Below are 18410 nucleotides of genomic sequence, written 5' to 3' on the forward strand. Positions count from 1 at the left end.
GCCATAAAAAGGATGAACTAATGCCATTTGCAGCAACATAGATGGATCTACAGACTCTCATACTAAGTGAAGTAAGCCAGAAAGAAAAAGACAAATACCATCTGATATCATTTATTTGTGGAATCTGAAATATGGAACAGATGATCCTATCTAAAAATATCAAACAAACAAACAAACAAACAAAAGAACCAGATCATGGCCAAGAAGAGAAGACTTAGGGTTCCCAAGGGGGAAAGGGGAGAGAGTGGGATGGATGGGCATTTTGAGAGTTTTTTGGGTGCAAACTGTTATATTTGGGATGGATGGGCAATGGGATCCTACTGTACAGCACAGGGAAATGTGTGTGGTTGGGTCACTTGGGTACAGTAGAACTTGATGAAACATTGTAAATCAACTATACTTTAATAAAAAAAGGAAATGAGTACAAGAAAAAAAATCAGAGGTGAACGAAGATTTATAGACATTGATGTCCAGCAATATGTACTGTTGAATAACTTAGGGATCACCATGTAATGGAATATTCAGCTCATATTTATAAAGAATACAATGCTTGATAGAGGATAATCTGTGAAAAAGAATATAGATACATATGTGTGACTGGGTCACTTTGCTGTACAGTAGAAAATTGACAGAACACTGTAAACCAGCTATAATGAAAAAAATAAAAATCATTAAAGATCAAAAAATAAAGACTACAATGCTTAAACTTGATGGTAACTGAAACATTGCTATAAAATAAATGTATAATCCTAAAAAAGAATAAAATAAATTTAAAAATAAAAAGAGCAAATGTTAACCTGCCACTCCCCCCAAAACACACCCACACAATTAATTGGGTAGCTACCATGTGCTAGGTATGTGCTAGTACTCTAAAAAAGATGAATCACAATAGAGGAAGCTTGTAATAAGAACAACAAAATGTTCTGATATTTAATTTAGCTTCCTGGAAAAGGAATAGTCATTTTCTATTGATGTTTCTAAGATGTGGCTGTACACAATACATTAGATACACTCTTCTCTTTCAATCCTTATTTTCTCCTTCCCCTCTCTTTTTTTCCCCCTCTCAATTCTTCGTGTCATTTCTTGATTATACCTTAGTGAGTTTTTGGTGAACTCATTCTTTTGATTGCTCCCGATTAGAGTTTGTAGCCTAGAGACTATTAAAAGTTTCAGTCCAGGCTTGCTCATTTAAGAGAATTTGGGGTTCAATAAAAATTTTACATTTACCTCATTTTTTTTGCTTAGGGTGGAGGGTAGCAGGGATTCTGGTTTGCACTTGGAGCTTGTTTTCATTCCTTTCCCCTTCTTCTTTTCCTTCTCCTCCTTCTCATTGTTTTGAATTAGCTGGATTAAATCTTTAGCCCTCTGTCTTACCTATAAGGTATGATTTTGTGTACACAATATTCTAGAACAAGACGAGAAATTCCATTCTGGTTTGACTCACTGTTGTAAAGACAAGAGCAAGAAATCAAGGCAAGCAGTGACAACTCTGAAGCCAGCAGCTGCCATGTGCAGGTTCCTGACAGCAAAATCTATCACTTGCCATTCTAATACAATTCTACCGCAATGGCAGTTGAGGGCAGCTGTTGAACAAGCCTAGGCATTTTCAAGGAAATGTTTAAAACGAGTTTTTTCTATCTTTGATTTGTGAGGTAAGCTTCCTGTTTTAAGTTTGTTTTGTCCAAACATCTAAAGTACGCAAGGGAGGGTGCCATCTCTGTTCTGCTACAATACACCTGCCTACACTTGAGACAACTCAGAATGGGTTATAAATATCCTATAATTTGCTGAAAGTACTGAAGCACATCTTTGTATCTGGTTTTTCTCATTCTTCTTCTTCAAACCTCCTGGCATTTCTCTTATCAAGATTCGACAGCAGTGGGCCTGTAGCTTAGCTGTCTATTTATGCTTAATACAAGACTGAGAAAACATTTCACTGCTATAGATAACTTTCTAGAAAGTCAGATCCCTATTTCGTGTGGAAAGTTCAAGATTTGCCTGCTTAAAATTGTCTGTTAAGCAGTCACCGTGGAATTACATTAACTGACAGGGAAAGACAAGATTGAAATGGGGAGCAGATGCCTACTCATTTTAAATAAATTACTTCAAGTCATTGAAAGTAAAATTTTATAATTGGGACATTGAGATTAATGGCCATAGAACTGACTTGAGCAACTCCAAAGCTGATGACCAGCTATAGGGCTAACACACCTCCATGCTGACCAGCTCCACCCTTCCTGTTCTAATAAGAGCTCTCACAAGTGAAAATTTTCAATTATGTCAAAACCTCCTGTGCCAATAGGGAGTTTACTGGGATGACAATGGTCACAACTTGATGTCCTATTCCCAGTTTGCATTTTGATCTCAAAAAGATCCTAATCTGTTCAAATTTCTGAGTGTCTGGCTGAAAGATAAGCTCACTCTTTTTGGCCACTCCCATGGCAAGCAGAAGTTCTCCACTCAGGAACTGAACCCAAGCCACAGCAGTGACAACACTGAATCCTTAAATGCTAGACCACCAGGGAACTCCATGGCTCACTTTTGAAAAATACTCTAGTAAACACATATTCTTGAGAGCTTAACTTTAGTGGTATGAAAAATGCTGTGATTTGAAGGCTACTTCATCCAGAGATGCTTATCTTGCAAAATTGCCCTGGCTCTAACATACACATCATTCAGTATGCCTAACGTTCACTGCAGTGGGGACAGGTGTCCATGTCCACATGGAAATGCTTGTTTTTCTACTTTACCATTTCAAGGATAGCATTTGTCTCATCTTAATAGGTGGCAGGGGAGGCAGCTGGTAGAATTGCAGAGCTAAAAGATCATCTGCCTAGTGATTTCAAATCACAGTTTCTCAGCTGGTTTGGGGCTGACTGCAGAGAACTTGTTAAAAACGCAGCGTCATAAGTTGTGCCATGAGGTGTGCCCTTAGGCATATTTAAGCCTCCCAAGGTGATTAGGATATACAATTAGGATGGGGAACCATTGCTGTAAATCCAATTCCCCCAAAGAGAATTGTTCTATCATTTGTTTTTCCAAATTACACCCTAAAAATTCCTAAGCTTATCAACAAAATAGATTCAGAGGCAGATCATGGGAAACACATACAACTTAATAACCAGGGCATTAACAAAAATACTAATGATAGAAAAAAAAACTGGCATGGTTTTTACATCCTCAAAAAAATAGGTTTTTACATCCTCAAAAAAAAAAAAAAAAGGTGACGTTAGCTTGATGGATAAAATCACAAAGATTGGGAAGAACTACAGAGTACTTCTCAAGTGAATACACGGTCAAACTGAACCAAGAAGCTGGTGTGTGCTCACAGTGGATACTGTACCCCTCCAGTGCTTGCCACATTCAACAGTGTGAGGGCGTTTAACCACCACTGCTTGATGGTGCAATACACCAAATGCCCGGTGAGAGCCATAAATGATCCACCACAATGTCTATGTCATTCATCAGTGTCACTAGCATCACGCTAGTGGCCAACAGAGTATGAGGTAAGTCACACTTAGACCTGTCGTACGTAGCAGAACAATCTTCTAGACATTTCTACCGAGTGTTAATTTTGCTTCCACTTGAATGCTTCTGCCTGAGGTTGCTCACTCTGTTTTTGGAGAGCTCTAATAATTAAAAGCCCTTCTGTTTGTTGAGCTAAAATTTGTCTTTCTGTAGTGCCCAGCCATTTATTCAAGTCTAATTGTGCTTCTGCACGGGAAAGTTTTTCAGGCATTTGGAAAGAGTAATCTTCATTCTCCTACCTCTTCTCTTTCAGGCTAAGCATCCCCCTGTTCCTCACAGACTCCTATAGCATGGCTTAGAGTTCTTTGACCACCCAGGCTACCTCCCTTTAAAATACTTAGGGTTTTCATAAAAGGAAATTATTTGGAGAATATATGACCAAATCCTCTCTTATTCAGGAACAATGAGCAGGAAAAAATTGACTACAGTAGATTTCAATCCACTTAGCAAAACTGACCTAATGAACAACTGAGGAATATTTGGCATTACTAATCCACTGACATTCTTGAAAATCAACCATTTATAAGGCTTTAAAGGAAAAAAATAGATATAAATTGTAACATTAAAAGCATGCAGTCTGCTGCTTACTTCAACAACACATAGACTAAAATTAAAACAATACACAGAAGATTAGCATGGCCTCTGCGAAAGAATGACATACAAGGAGTTCCCATTGTGGCTCAGCTGAAACAAATCCAACTAGTATCCATGAAGATTCAGGTTTGATCCTTGGCCTCGCTTAGTGGGTTAAGGATCTGGGTTGCTGTGAGCTGTGGTACAGGTTGCTTATATGGCTTGGATCCTGCATTGCTGCGGCTGTGCTGTAGGCCAGCAGCTGTAGCTGCAATTTGACCCCTAGCCTGGGTACCTCCATATGCCACAGGCGCAGCCCTAAAAAGCACATGCATGTGCGCACACACACACACACAAGAAACAGAGCATTAAAAAAAAAAAAAAAAAAAAGAGGGGAGTTCCCGTCGTGGCGCAGTGGTTAACGAATCCGACTAGGAACCATGAGGTTGCGGGTTTGGTCCCTGCCCTTGCTCAGTGGGTTAACGATCCGGCGTTGCCGTGAGCTGTGGTGTAGGTTGCAGACGCGGCTCGGATCCCGTGTTGCTGTGGCTCTGGTGTAGGCCGGTGGCTACAGCTCCGATTCAACTCCTAGCCTGGGAACCTCCATATGCCGCGGGAGCGGCCCAAGAAATAGCAACAACAACAACAACAACAAAAAGACAAAAGACAAAAAAAAAAAAAAAAAAAAAAAAAGAGAGAATGACATACAAATTGTGGTAGCATTCTATGTTTTTGTTTATGATATGTTGTTCAAATGTTCTGTTATGATGAATACTTTTTTTTCTTTTTAGGGCTGCACCTTCAGCATATGGAAGTGCCTGGGCTTGGGGTCAAATCAGAGCTATAGCTGCCGGCCTACACCACAGCCACAGCAGTGCCAGATCCAAGCGACCTACCCCATAGCTCATGGCAACGTCATATCCCCCACCTACTGGGTGAGGCCAGGGATTGAACCTGTATCCTCACGGATGCTAGTTGGATTCATTTCTGCTGCACCAAAACAGTAACTCCCATGATGAGTACTTTTTTAACTTCTTTTTTAAAAAAATCCCCTCATGTGTTCAAAAGCACTACATATTTTCTGTGACTCAATCTCTATGCAAGTATTTGGAATGAGAGGAAAATGAATAAAATGGGATCCCTTAAAGTATGAAAGTGCGTGCTCAGGGTTTTGATGTCCACAATTGACCACAATACTCCAGATCTGACTGAACAATGTCGACATGAGTTAGACTATGAGTCTATTTGAGCTTGACATTGTATCTCTACAGATGAAGAGCAAGAGAATAAGTTCTGGCAGTCAAATCACACCATTGGCTCATCACTAGCAGTCACCCGTGCCCTTACCTAGAGATAGCATTTTAACCCTGAGGGCACACCTTTGCCCTGGCCACAGGAACCTGTGCTACCTGATTGTGAGGTGAGGGGGTGCTGCCTGACTTCAGCTCTCCTGGTCCCTTTCTACACCTCCTGAGGCAGCAGCTATTTGTAGTTCTGGACACTCTCCCTTGAAAACTATTAGCACTCTTTTCACATCCCATTTTAGACAAGATATGCGATTGTGGACAGACACGTCTGTGGAACTATCCACATCTTCTTCACACCCAGGAGGGACTGCGCTCTGAACTGAACCAAGGCCTGCAACTTACCTCCTGCTAGGCCCTGGGGTTCGCCTTCTGTCCACAAAGGCACCTGGATACCCCCAAAACCCTAAGCATGTGTTTGTTTATTTATTTGTTGTCTTTTTTTTTTTTAGGGCTGTGCCCATGGCATATGGAAGTTCCCAGACTAGGGGTTAAATTTGAGCTACAGCTGCTGGCCTATGCCACAGCCACAGAAAGCAGGATCTGAGCCACATCTGCAACCTACACCACAGCTCAGGGAATGCCAGATTCTTTAACTCACTGAGTGATGCCAGGGATCGAACCAGTGTCCTCACGGATGCTAGTCGGGTTCGTTACCCCTAAGCCACAACGGGAACTCCCCCAAGCATGTGTTTAGCATGAACTTCTATTAAAACATATCTCCAGAGGCACACTTATGGACGTGGTTTTGGGTACATAAATTTTGGTTAATACATTTGTGTCTATAAAATGTTATGCTTTACATTTGTCAGTCATGTTGTAGTCCCTGGGATTCTGGACCATCATCTAACATATCTGTTATACTCTCAGGTCTGTATCACATGCCAATATGATTTGCATGGCAGCCGTAGTCTTTTCCCTACTTAATAAGACTGTTGAAGCACAAAGACCAATGACAAAGCCTTGTGGTTATGTCCCTAGAAACCTCCAATGACACTGATCCATCAAACCACACTCTGGGTATTGTGCGTCCATAAGGTATGAACCTAGGAGAAACTGACTCAAAAATAAACTTATGGAGTTCCTTTCATGGCTCAGTGGTTAACGAACCTGACTAGGATCCATGAGGATGGGGTTCGATTCCTGGCCTCACTCAGTGGGTTAAGGATTCAGCATTGCTGTGAGCTGTGGTGTAGGTCACAGACGTGGTTCGGATCTGGTGCTGCTGTGGCTGTGGCTGTGGCTGTGGCTGGTAGCTGTAGCTCCAATTCGACCCCTAGCCTGGGAACTTCCATATGCCAACAGGTGTGGTCCTAACAAGCAAAAATAAATAAAACAAATAAATAAACACAATGAAATCCATTATATCAAAAACAAAGATCATGGGAAAACAAGGAAAGTCTGAGAAACTGTCACAGACTCCAGGAGACTAAGGAAACATGACAACTGAATGCTATGTGGTAACCTGGATGGGACCCTGGACAGAAAAAGGACATTAATGGGAAAACTGGTAAAATCCAAATAAAGCCTGCACGTCATCTAATTACCCCAACTACACCTAATTACGCCGATGTTCGTTTCTTAGTTTTGATCAGTGCACCATGGTTATATGACACATTAGCATTAGGAGAAGCTGGGAGAAGAGTATATGGAAACTTTTTATAGTAGATAGATGGTAAATTAGATAGAAATTAGTTTCCATCTAATTTAATATCTTGTAACGCTTCTCAATCTAAAATTATTTCAAAACAAAAAGTTTTAAAAGTCTAAAAGTTTTTGAGCAAAGCTATAAATGCTCAAAACTTATCACTTCCCAATTCTACTACGTTTTACTCTCATCTACCGTCTACTCTCATCTACGGTCTAGTGGTTATTTACTTCTCTGGTGTCTGTGTGCACACACTGTTAAACACTTACCAGCGTACCACTCTTCACAATCTTCTTTACTAATTAGAAAAATGGTAATAGTCTGCTCACGCCCTTGACCATGGCAAGAATTTTTTTTTAAATCAATTGATTACTAGGGGAGAATCTGATCTGCTTTCCTATAAACAAAGTGATTGTGTGATGACAGCTTTGGATCTCTTTTGGACTCCATTATCTGCATGTCTGCATTGTTTCTGGAGCAATCAGCATTTTCTGAAACCTGTAGTGATTTGAGGAGCATTTTAAATATTAAAATCAGAAGAATCGTTTTCTTCTTTAAGTCCAAACTAAAAAGGAATTCCCCTATTATGCAAAAATGTTACCCCATTAACCATCTCCCTCAAAACAATCACTCCAGGCCCTACTACCTAATCCATTCCCTGTCCTGGGTGCACTGGGTTTCAATCCCACCTAATTATCAAGTGGTTATGACCACATACCCTGTGTTGACTAGAGAGTAGCTACAATATAGTCTGCAAATGCTTTTCCAAAATTAGATACATTCGGTCTAAAGCAGTCCCTTGACTAACTGGCCCAGTTCCTCCTTTAAAGGAATTAGGCTGATCTGATGTGAATTTTTTCTTGGTAACCCCTTACTTATATGTCATGTTTTTCTTAAAAAGGATGTGAGGTGACTCTCCTATTTATTAGTTTGATTGCAAACTGTCTAAGATGCAGACGAATATAAGAGAACTGCAGGAAATTGTTTCCTAATTGTTAGACTCTCACACCACGTTCAGGAAAACACAATCACAAGGCTTGCTTCAGAATGGCTTCTATTTACCTTCATTTTAATCGAAAGCAAGTAATTAAGAAATTTTCTCTCCGGAAGACTTCTAATAAGCAAATTTCCATTATCCTTAACCACATAGTGTGAGATGACTTTTCTTTTCTTAATGAATCCTGTAATGTGGACGTGGACATGCATTAATCCAGCCATGGCTGAGCAGAGTGGAGCCCAAGAAGACAAGAATCAAAGGATCCTCTTTCCTTGGTACACAAATTAATAAGTGCATGATGTAGACTTTTCGATCAAGAGTCCAAAAGGACAAGAAAACCTGAATCTCTCTTTAGCCTAAGGGACTTGGCATTCTTTATGTTTTTAATGCAACCATGTCCTATTGACACATCTGAAAATGTGACAAATTTGATGACGACTTTGAATAGAGGATTTTACAAATGATAAAAGGTACTACGTATTGTGCCGAACAACCTAGGGTGCCCTTTAAACAAGTCACCTCATTTAAAATAATGGGGATTATTATCCTTTTTTCACAGGTGAGGCAATTGAAGTGCAGAGATGTAATTTGGTTCTAGATGACCAGAGTAGTAAACTGTCAGCTGGGATTTAAACCCAAGACTCTTGGTACAAAAGTCTTTGTTCTGTCCCTATGTATCTCTCCTTGGATCTGTATTAATTTGAACTACTGAGCAATAAAATGATGAACTCAATTTTTTACAGTGAGAGCCATATGAGGTAGTTCTCAATCCCATTTGTAAAACCTTTCGGAACACACCTCAATATACATACAGGTACAGCTTCATAAATTATGTACTTATGGTGTTGTAATAGCATAATATGTACATGATAAAAACATAAAAGTAGAAAACTTGTAAAATACTATAAAAATGTAAATATATTCTAATAGTTTATCCTCCCAACCCCGTAGGTCATCTTGTGCACACACCCCTGCAATCTATGCATTGTTTCTGACCAAGGCTGCCCTTTGCCAAACTTAATTAATTATATACTGTTTTGTTAAATTCTTATGAATACTTTGCACTAGTATTTTTTACGTGGGTTTATTATTTCAAATATAATTAATATCAGACAATACCGGCTACTTTTCCCTTGTAGGTGACATGAAAGGAGCATGACTCTTGGAGAGCTCAAAGGGTAACAGCCAAGCCTAACTTCAATCCTATCCCATGCCTGGGACATGACCTGTCCCCTCAGGACAGCCTCCACAGCCACACTGTACCATCTATGCAGGAGTAGGATGAGTATCACTAGTGAACAGGGGTTCTGAAGATTAACAAAAGGTTACAAATCATAGAGCCCCTGGAGATGATCGAAGTGTCCTGTTAGTATTTCCGAACTCAGCTCCATTATCTGTTTTGTGGACTGATTGGATTTTTACTAAATGACCGAAATGCATGGCGAATTCACGCAAAATCTAAAGAATTTTGCAAGTGAAAGTTTCTTTTTCCATGATGATCATTTATTTTGCTGCTAGGATGCTCTATGTTTAGTTAGGACATAATGCAGACTGTACTTTACCAGCTTAAATTCCCAGTGCATGTTGAAAGAGTTTTCCAGAAGAATGAGAACACTACTGGTGGCATAATTCATCAGGGAATCAGGGTAAATCGGGGGCAACTATACTGCAAAGCAAGCCTGGATTAATGGCTATCCTTATGGTGGTTCAGCTAAATATTTTTATATATCATTTCGATTCAGTGGTTTTCAAATCGTGTTCAATTGAGTTCAAGAATGGTGCCTGCCATGCAGGTGTGGATGGAGAGGAAGAAAATTAAGAGACCAGCAGGGGGCGCGCTGGGCCCCCTTCACTAATCAGAGCAATTCTGATCTGTTATATATTAGAGGCGCTTAGAGGATTTAACAAAAGGGTCTATTAAAAAGAATTAACCAAAGTCCTAATATGTATTGGAAATTTAAAATTTTATCTCTGTAAATAAAATATAAAAGTTTCCTGCTGTTCATTTTTGAAACTTGGGGAAGAATATGAGGGAAAAATCAGATTTGATAAAACTCAAGGGTAAAATATTAAGGGTGTTGTGGCTCAGCGGGTTATGAACATGACTAGTATCCATGAGGATGAGGGTTCAATCCCTGGCCTCGCTCAGTGGGTTAAGGAGTCGGCGTTGCTGTGAGCTGTGGTGTAAGTTGAAGACATGGATCGGATCTGGCGTTGCTGTGGCTGTGGCGTAGGCTGGCAGCTGCACCTCCAATTCAACCCCTAGCCTGGGAACATCCATATACCACAGGTGCCGCCCTAAAATAATGATAATTTAAAAATTCAGAAAATTAATATTTTTAAATTTCTACATAACACTCCATGCTGAGATACAGGATATTTGTATTAAAGTTAGAATTTCCAACTTCATCCTCACTGAGGATGACCTTAGTGACAAAGTCAGTCAGCTTAGCACACTTCTGAGAGTCTTTATGCAGACGTATCTGGAGGACTGATAAAGGATGTGCTGGGGTTTTGAACTCTGAATCACTGCTTATCAATCTTTGTGGGTGCTTTAAGAGCAAAATCAAGATAGATGAATCTTCCAGCATGTGGGTGGGGGGTGGGGACATTATAAGAATTAAAATACATGAAAAAAGCCAGTGTCCTTGCTCTGAAGGATTTTTCTGCAAAATGTATTGGTGGAGAACTGTCATTTTCAGTGGAGTGTAACCTCTGAGCCTGTCAATGTTGACAGCCTGCTCAACGCGGGCCTTGTTAGCTGTTTGCTAAAGGAAAGACAGTGCACATGCAGTGCCAGGTAGTTGCAGCGAACCCATCATTACAAGCACAGAGAGACTGCCACAAACTTGGGAAAACAGAAAATGTTTTGACATGAGTGACTCAGTATCTCAAATAGTTCCAGCACCTATGGTCCAGAGGAGACTCCTTACCTACTTGGTCAACTCGGCCTCAACCCATTTTATGGGGAAATAATCCACAATAGGAAACATACCCTCCAGCCAGGCAAACCTACTGCAAGTCTATTATCACTCCCAAACTTTTGCCTTCCTTAACTCTCGATCCTGAAATGTCTCTTTGCCTCCATCCAAATTGTCTTCATTCTTTAATAACTAAATCAAACACTTCCTGCTCTTTAATCAGCTCTGCTTATAGCAATTTCTCTATTCTCCAAATTACATTCATTCATTCAACAAATATTTATTGAGCACCTACTATATGTCAGGCACTGTTATAGGTGCTGTGGATATAATGCTGAATGAGACACACATGTTTCACTCTTACTGATCTTAAAATCCTAATGGGATAGACCAGTTTGAAAACAACATTTATGTATATAATTTCTCTCTCTTGTATATATTTATTTATATCTTTGTACACACATATTTATATTTATACTTATATATTATGACTCCAGGAAATAGTCCTATAAGGAAATATAAATCAGGATAAGGGAGTCTCTAATATCCACAGTCTGTGACACTCGTTTTTGACACAATACCTTGTATTCTGATTTAACTTTTAATCTGAAATGATTTTGTAAGAGTCTTAAGGGACAGATGTACTATCTTTGTATCCCATGCAATGCCTACCTCAGATCATGCGACAGATGTTCAACAGATATCTATTGAATTATCTCAATTAAATGAAATCCATTTGCTGACATCATGGAGAGAAATTTTGACTTGATGCTGGCTAATGGGCTGGCTTAGTCTCCACATAAAGATGAGAAGCTATGGGAATGGTTTGCAGCTGTCACAATGACAGATGCTAATTTAAGTCACAGATACTTTGTTTTGAAATATGAATAGATTCCATCCATGCAATAATTATAACTACACCGATGGTTCTTAAGCCATAATGTTCATATTTTCTCAATTTTCTGGTACAGTCTTCAATCTATATATTTTTATTCTTTTCAAAATGAAGTTTATAACTACTTAATTACATTGATAACTTTATATGCATTTAAGAATTTCTCATACAAATCATGGAAAAAATAACACCGAATTAAACAGCATCTGTGGGTGCTCTTTTTCTGCAATGCCTTCAGTTTCCCTACATAACCAAAATCTGAAAGGCATGTTCTTTATGCCATTCTTCACGCTTATGAATAAGTTATGTTTTAGAGTGAGTCAGTCTGTTAAATATTTTTGAGCATCCAAAGACAAAAGACTGATTTGGGTGAAGAATGTGGAAATGCAGGCAATGATGAAATTCTGCCCTTGCCCTGGGGTGAGGGGTCCAGCCAGACACACTTTCTTATCAGTGGCCTTCATTCCTTTTCATTTCATTATGATTCAGAAAGTGGAGCACACCTCCAGGATGACCTTCAGCTTGTGGTTGTTGGAAACAGAATGTGTATTCTGTGGATGGTCAATGGAGACCTGCTATATAGCACAGGGAATTCTACCTAATGTTCCATGATAAGCTATATGGGAAAAGAATCTGAACAAGAATGGATTTGTGTATGTGTATAACTGAATCACTTTGCTGTACAGCAGAGATTATCACAATATTATAAGTCAACTATACTTCAATAAAACATTAAAAAATGAAAAAAAAAAAGAACATATATATTCTGGAGTCAGACAAACATGCATTCAAATCGTAATTCTGCCACTCACTTGCCAGGTGACCATCTTTCTGAATCTGAGTTTCCTCACTGTAAAGTGGACATAATGATAACCACCTCTTAGAGTTGTGGTGAGGATTAAATGGGATAAGAGGCATCTTAAACACATTGTGCACAGAAGACTATCAATATATTGCCACTATTGGCTTTCTTTCTTTCTTTCTTTCTTTTTTTTTTTTTTTTTTTGCCTTTTCTAGGGCCACACCTGCAGCATATGGAGGTTCCCAGGCCAGGGGTTGAATCGGAGCTGTAGCCACCCACCCACACCAGAGCCACAGCAACTCGGGAACTGAGCTGCGTCTGCGACCTACACCACAGCTCATGGCAACGCTGGATCCTTAACCCACTGAGGAAGACCAGGGACCGAACCCGCAACCTCATGGTTCCTAGTCGCATTCGTTAACCACTGCGCCGCAACGGGAACTCCTATTGCCACTGTTTTCATCATTATTTCTCTCTTGCAGTCCTTTTGTGCTAAGCATTGAAATAGAAATATGAATAAGACAGCTTCTAAGACTTGGAGAAACTCATAGTCTAGATGAGGAGAGAGAAACATAAGCAGACAATTCTAACTGGTGAGTGAACAAAAAGTATTAAGTGTAACGACAGAGAAATGCCCAGGGTCGTGTGGGAGCTTGGAGGAAGAGTATCTAACCCATGAAGTGGGAGAAAGCTCTCTCATGAGTATCTCATGAATAACTCATAAAGTAGAAAAGGAAGTTCATCAAGAGGGAAAATGGAAGAGTAGTTCAGGTACGGGGAACAGTATTAGTAAAAGCAGGAAGCAAGACATTAACGGTGCAGGAAGGGGGCTTTAAGCCATTCAATGTCAAAGTCTAAGGCAGAGAGTGGTGAATGTGAAGCGAGGAGGCTAGAGATAAGAAGGAAACAGCGCAGGAGTTCCCCTCGTGGCACCATAGAAGTGAATCCGACTAGGAACCACGAGGTTGTGAGTTTGATCCCTGGCCTTGCTCAGTGGGTTAAGGATCTGGTGCTGCCGTGAGCTGTGTGTAGTTCGCAAATGGAGCTCAGATCTGGTGTTGCTGTGGCTGTGTCATAGGCTGGCAGCTGCAGCTCTGACTGGACCCCTAGCCTGGGAATCTCCATATGCCGTGGGTGTGGCCCTAAAAGGCCAAAAAAAGAAAAAAGAAAAAAACCCAGGAGAAAACAGCTCATGGACTTATGCCATGGTAAGGATTTTGAATTTCATCCTGCAGAAAATTGGTAGAAAATGCAGCTGGAGCATTTAAATAAATAACTGACACAGTTATATTTCAATAAAATAAATCACACTAGTGGCTTTGGAGAAAAGGACTTGGATGAAGACGTTAGGAAGTGAAGAAACACTCAAATGATATCCTAAACTAGGGCATGGCTGTAGGGATGGATTTAAGAATTAAGAGGTAATTAGACAGGGCTTGATATAGGGAGAGGAAGGAATCAAGGAGAACTCACAGGTTTCTACATAGGTGGCCGAAATGGAATGAGTTTAGAAGGTTCAGGGACATTGTGAGCCCACAGTGGGGGTTGCTTCATCTATCCTCCAGGGCCCAGAAACGCCCTCCGATTATGGCAGGGGTTGGCTTAGAGAGTAATATCGAAACTAGAGACTGCTGTGCATTAGTCAGAATGACATTCCAGCTCCATAAAGAGTAGTCACTAATACACTGTGGCACAGTTTGGCAGTGACAGCCTCCCCAAAGTGTAAGCTTTACATAAGGCTAGATGCTTACATGTGTGAAGTAGCAGTGGGGTTCGTGGGAGCACGAACGCACACCCGACTCTACTGAGGGAGACAAGTAGCCCCACTGAACAAGAACAGTCTGCAAGGACAGTCTCGTCCTGGGAGAGATCCAGGGTCCAGCCCAGAACCTAACGGCGCAAATTGAAGTGATGAGAGCTTAAAGGTGAAGGGCTTGTTAGTCGTGGGCACAAGATTTTCCCTCACCCTCAGACCTCCCGATTGCCGGACCACCTTCAGGAGGGCCAGTGTTAAGGGCTCTCTAACATATTATCTCGTCCCTTCTTAACCAAGCAGGTGATGAACTATTCTGATCTCCGCAGCCACATGCTCCTCTTCACTGGTACAGTGATCAATGCCCATAATGAATCTTTCTTCAGAGAAATTTCAAGCACCTCAGAACTCATCACAGTGGATGAGCAGCTTAAACTGTTGGCTCCTGGAGCCTCGATGTGAAGGAGATAGCGGGTGTCAAGGGCCGGCTGTCGTGATTGATTCTCCTGTGGCATTACGTGCAGTGCCGGGGGGCCCTCAGGGATACATCTTACCGCTCTTTAACAGTCGCCTGCAGAGTCCGTTACTCATTGCATTTGACCTCCTCTCACCAAACAAGACCAAACTGGCTGTTTCTACGGTTTTCCATTATCTTGTAACAGACTCATTAACAGTTCTGAACTTCTGACTTTATAATCCATTTTTACTGAACGGGTATGTGAATGCTTTAACTTGGCTAATAAAATATTTAGAGGGAGAGATACCTGTAGATGCCATGAAGAGGTTAGGTAAACTGAAAGGGGAATTCTCCTACACGTGTAAGTTCTAAGCCATTCATATATATCTGTAAAAACACCGAGTTCTCCCTTTCCTCTTAAGGCTGGAAATGCTGCCCTTTTTTGGTCTTCTAACAATGCCAGCACTAACAGACATTTCTACTGAAACATGTTACTCTAACATAGAGGTTACTGAGTGCACCAGTGGTACAGGATTTAGGCTATGTATTAAACCCTCCCTACATCTACAGGGAAAGTGAATGCGTTCACAAAGATGCTTTAAAGAAAATTCTTTCCAGGAGTTCCCGTCATGGTGCAGTGGAAACAAATCTGACTAGTATCCCATGAGGATGCAGGTTTGATCCCTGGTCTCACTTAGTGGGCTAAGGATCCGGTATTGCCATGAGCTGTGGTGTAGGTCGCAGACACGGCTTGGATCATGTGTTGCTGTGCCTTTGGCGTAGGCTTCAGCTCTGATTCTTCAACCCCTAGCCTGAGAGCCTCCATATGCCCTAAAAAGACAAAAAAATAAAAATAAATAAATAAAAGAAAGAAAACTCTTTCCAGATATCACATAAAAAGGCAGATGCAAAGTTTTGACTGTAGGCTTCTCATTCTCACAAAAAAACTCAGCACAATGGTTACTTCTCCTCCTCTACCTTCTTACTCTCTTCTTGGTTGTGTTAATAAAGAATTAACTCTAGGTACAAAACTGAGAAACACCTTGACACATACTCAGGCAACTGTGACCTGCCCTGAGTTAGTCAAATTATTTTGACAAAGTGTGGCTTTACCATCCTTATAAAAGTGAAAATGAGAAGCACACTAGACTCAACAGCAGCCTATTTATGGTATGGCCATGAAAATTACAGGAACAAAGAGACTGCTTGTTTTTTAGGAAGGCTAGATTGGTACAGAATACACTTTCCATGGGTATGTTTTCTAGCTGCTGTTTGGAATCAATTTTAGGGCAAAAGTGTGTAAGGCTGCAGAAAGGAAATGAAGAAAATCTTGTATAGCAGCAGTTTTAAGGATATAGCACTTCTAGGTAGAAAATAAGAGAGGACACTGAAAGCTTGTTTAAACTGAAAGACTCAAGCTGGGTTTTGGGAACAAGGATTTGATGGAACCTGTGCTAAACACACTTGGAAACAGAGGAAGAAATGGCTTGCATTTTTGCTTGTGTCTTTTAGAGGTGTGATTTTGCTTTTCAAATGCTCCGGGCACCCCTGATGCCTGAACACAAGTTTGTGAATGCTCCTACCCAACTAGGGATATGCTGACATTTACATTTCAATACATTTGCAAGATTAATTTTAGTTGTTCCACTGCCGTGTGCATTGCAAAGGGCTTCATATTATCCACAGAATAATGGATTTTACAATCTGTAGTTATGTCTAGAGTCTACAGATTCAGCATGAACTTCAGCATCCTATAAACCTTATAGACTTGAAAAGTCCCTTCAGAACCAGGGGTCCATGACCTTTGAGTCTGGGCATAGAAAAGTGACAGGTAACCAGTTTTCCCACCTTGGCCAGCAAAACATGGCCAGGTTGGAGATGTTACAGAAACTGTTGAAATCAAGTCCTCCTAAAATCCACTTACTAGGAGTTCCCGTCGTGGCGCAGTGGTTAACGAATCCGACTAGGAACCATGAGGTTCGGGTTCGGTCCCTGCCCTTGTTCAGTGGGTTAACGATCCGGCGTTGCCGTGAGCTGTGGTGTAGGTTGCAGACGCGGCTTGGATCCCGCGTTGCTGTGGCTCTAGTGGCTACAGCTCCGATTCGTCCCCTAGCCTGGGAACCTCCATATGCCACGCAAGCAGCCCAAGAAATAGCAAAAAGACAAAACAAAAACAAAAACAAACAAACAAAAAAAAATCCACTTACTGAATTTATGATTAACTCTATCCAAAACTTTATTCCCTTTCTTGTCCCGTCTGACCTCAGTCCCTTTCTTGTCTCTTCTGAACTCAATCCTGTGCTAACTGCACACTAATCAACCAGTGTCAGAGGACTAAAATTGCTGCAGTACATACATCATTAACATGTTAGAATCACTGTGGTGACAACATTGTTAATGGGCCAAAATTGCTATTACAGACATCATCGTGAAGGTACCAAGTCAGGTTGTTTCTCCAGGGCAAGATGAACTAACGGACGCCTGAACCATGGACCACCTGGCCAGAGAATTGAAATCAGAGTCATCCTAACTCTCAAAATTACAATTAAGAAATGTCACGGAAATGTCACAAGATGATGATTCATCTCAGCTCCTTTGTTGTTCCCCTTTAAAAACCCTAAACTCAAAGACCAAGCTGGTATGGATCTGAGACCTGTTCTCCCATTCCTTTGCTTGGTTGCCCTGCAATAAACCCTTACTTTACCACAAACACCTGCTGCCAGAGTTTGGCTTTCTGTGCTGCGGGCACACAAGCCCCTGCTCCATTCCACTGTGGAAGTTATGGAATGAAGCATCAGTTTTCTCTACCTCTCTGGAGTTAAATTTATTGATGTTGAAGGCTCACCATTTTAAAACATAAAGGACTGACTGGTCTTTATCTTATTTAACTTAATTAACCTCAACAACATTTATTAACTATCTTTTGGATGGCATGCAAAGTACAAAGTACATGCCAGTGAGTTAGACTAAAATAGTACACGAAGATGGTGATCCATGGGATGCTAGTAGTGCAGGAGAAAACAAAAAAAACAATGTTTAAGGTGTTAAAAATAGAATGATGGCGTTCCCTGGTGGCTCAGTGGGTTAAGGCTCCAGTGTTGTCACTGCTGTGGCTATGGTTACTGTCATGGCTTGGGTTTGATCCCTGGCCCTGGGAACTTTCACATGACACAGGTGTGGCCAAGAAAAAAAAAAAAAAATAGAATGCCAAATAATATTTGAGTTCTAAAAAAATTTAATGTGTGTGTAAGAAAAATACTAAATGCAATTTTACAGTTGTTTTCATGATTGTGCATGGTCCACACTTGAGAAATGGTATCCTGTGCCCAAGAACAGCAGGGGATCCTATGAGAAATCCCCTGCTGCCAGATGCAGAGGCTCATTCACCATCAAAAGCACTGAATTCTCTAGTCTAAACTAGCTACTTGCTGGTGTCTGTAAGTTCTGGATTTCTGAAGACCAGTGATCCTCAAATTTTCCTGCCCTTCTGGCCCCTAACAGAAGTATAAAAAACAAAAATACACCTTTACAT

The 18410-nt window shown here is 40.7% G+C and overlaps 1 pseudogene; it reads left to right on the forward strand.

The window, feature by feature from the left end:
• The first annotated feature begins 4108 nt into the window (after positions 1 to 4108).
• Positions 4109 to 4207, forward strand: LOC146402847 (U6 spliceosomal RNA; annotated as a pseudogene).
• Positions 4208 to 18410: the final 14203 nt, after the last annotated feature.

The sequence above is a fragment of the Sus scrofa genome, chromosome 6, assembly GCF_054392235.1.
Source record: "Sus scrofa isolate SSC_HxYL_T2T_F1_AM1 chromosome 6, Sscrofa_HxYL_maternal_Yorkshire_Landrace_v2.0, whole genome shotgun sequence".
NCBI classification, from domain to species: Eukaryota; Metazoa; Chordata; class Mammalia; order Artiodactyla; family Suidae; genus Sus; species Sus scrofa.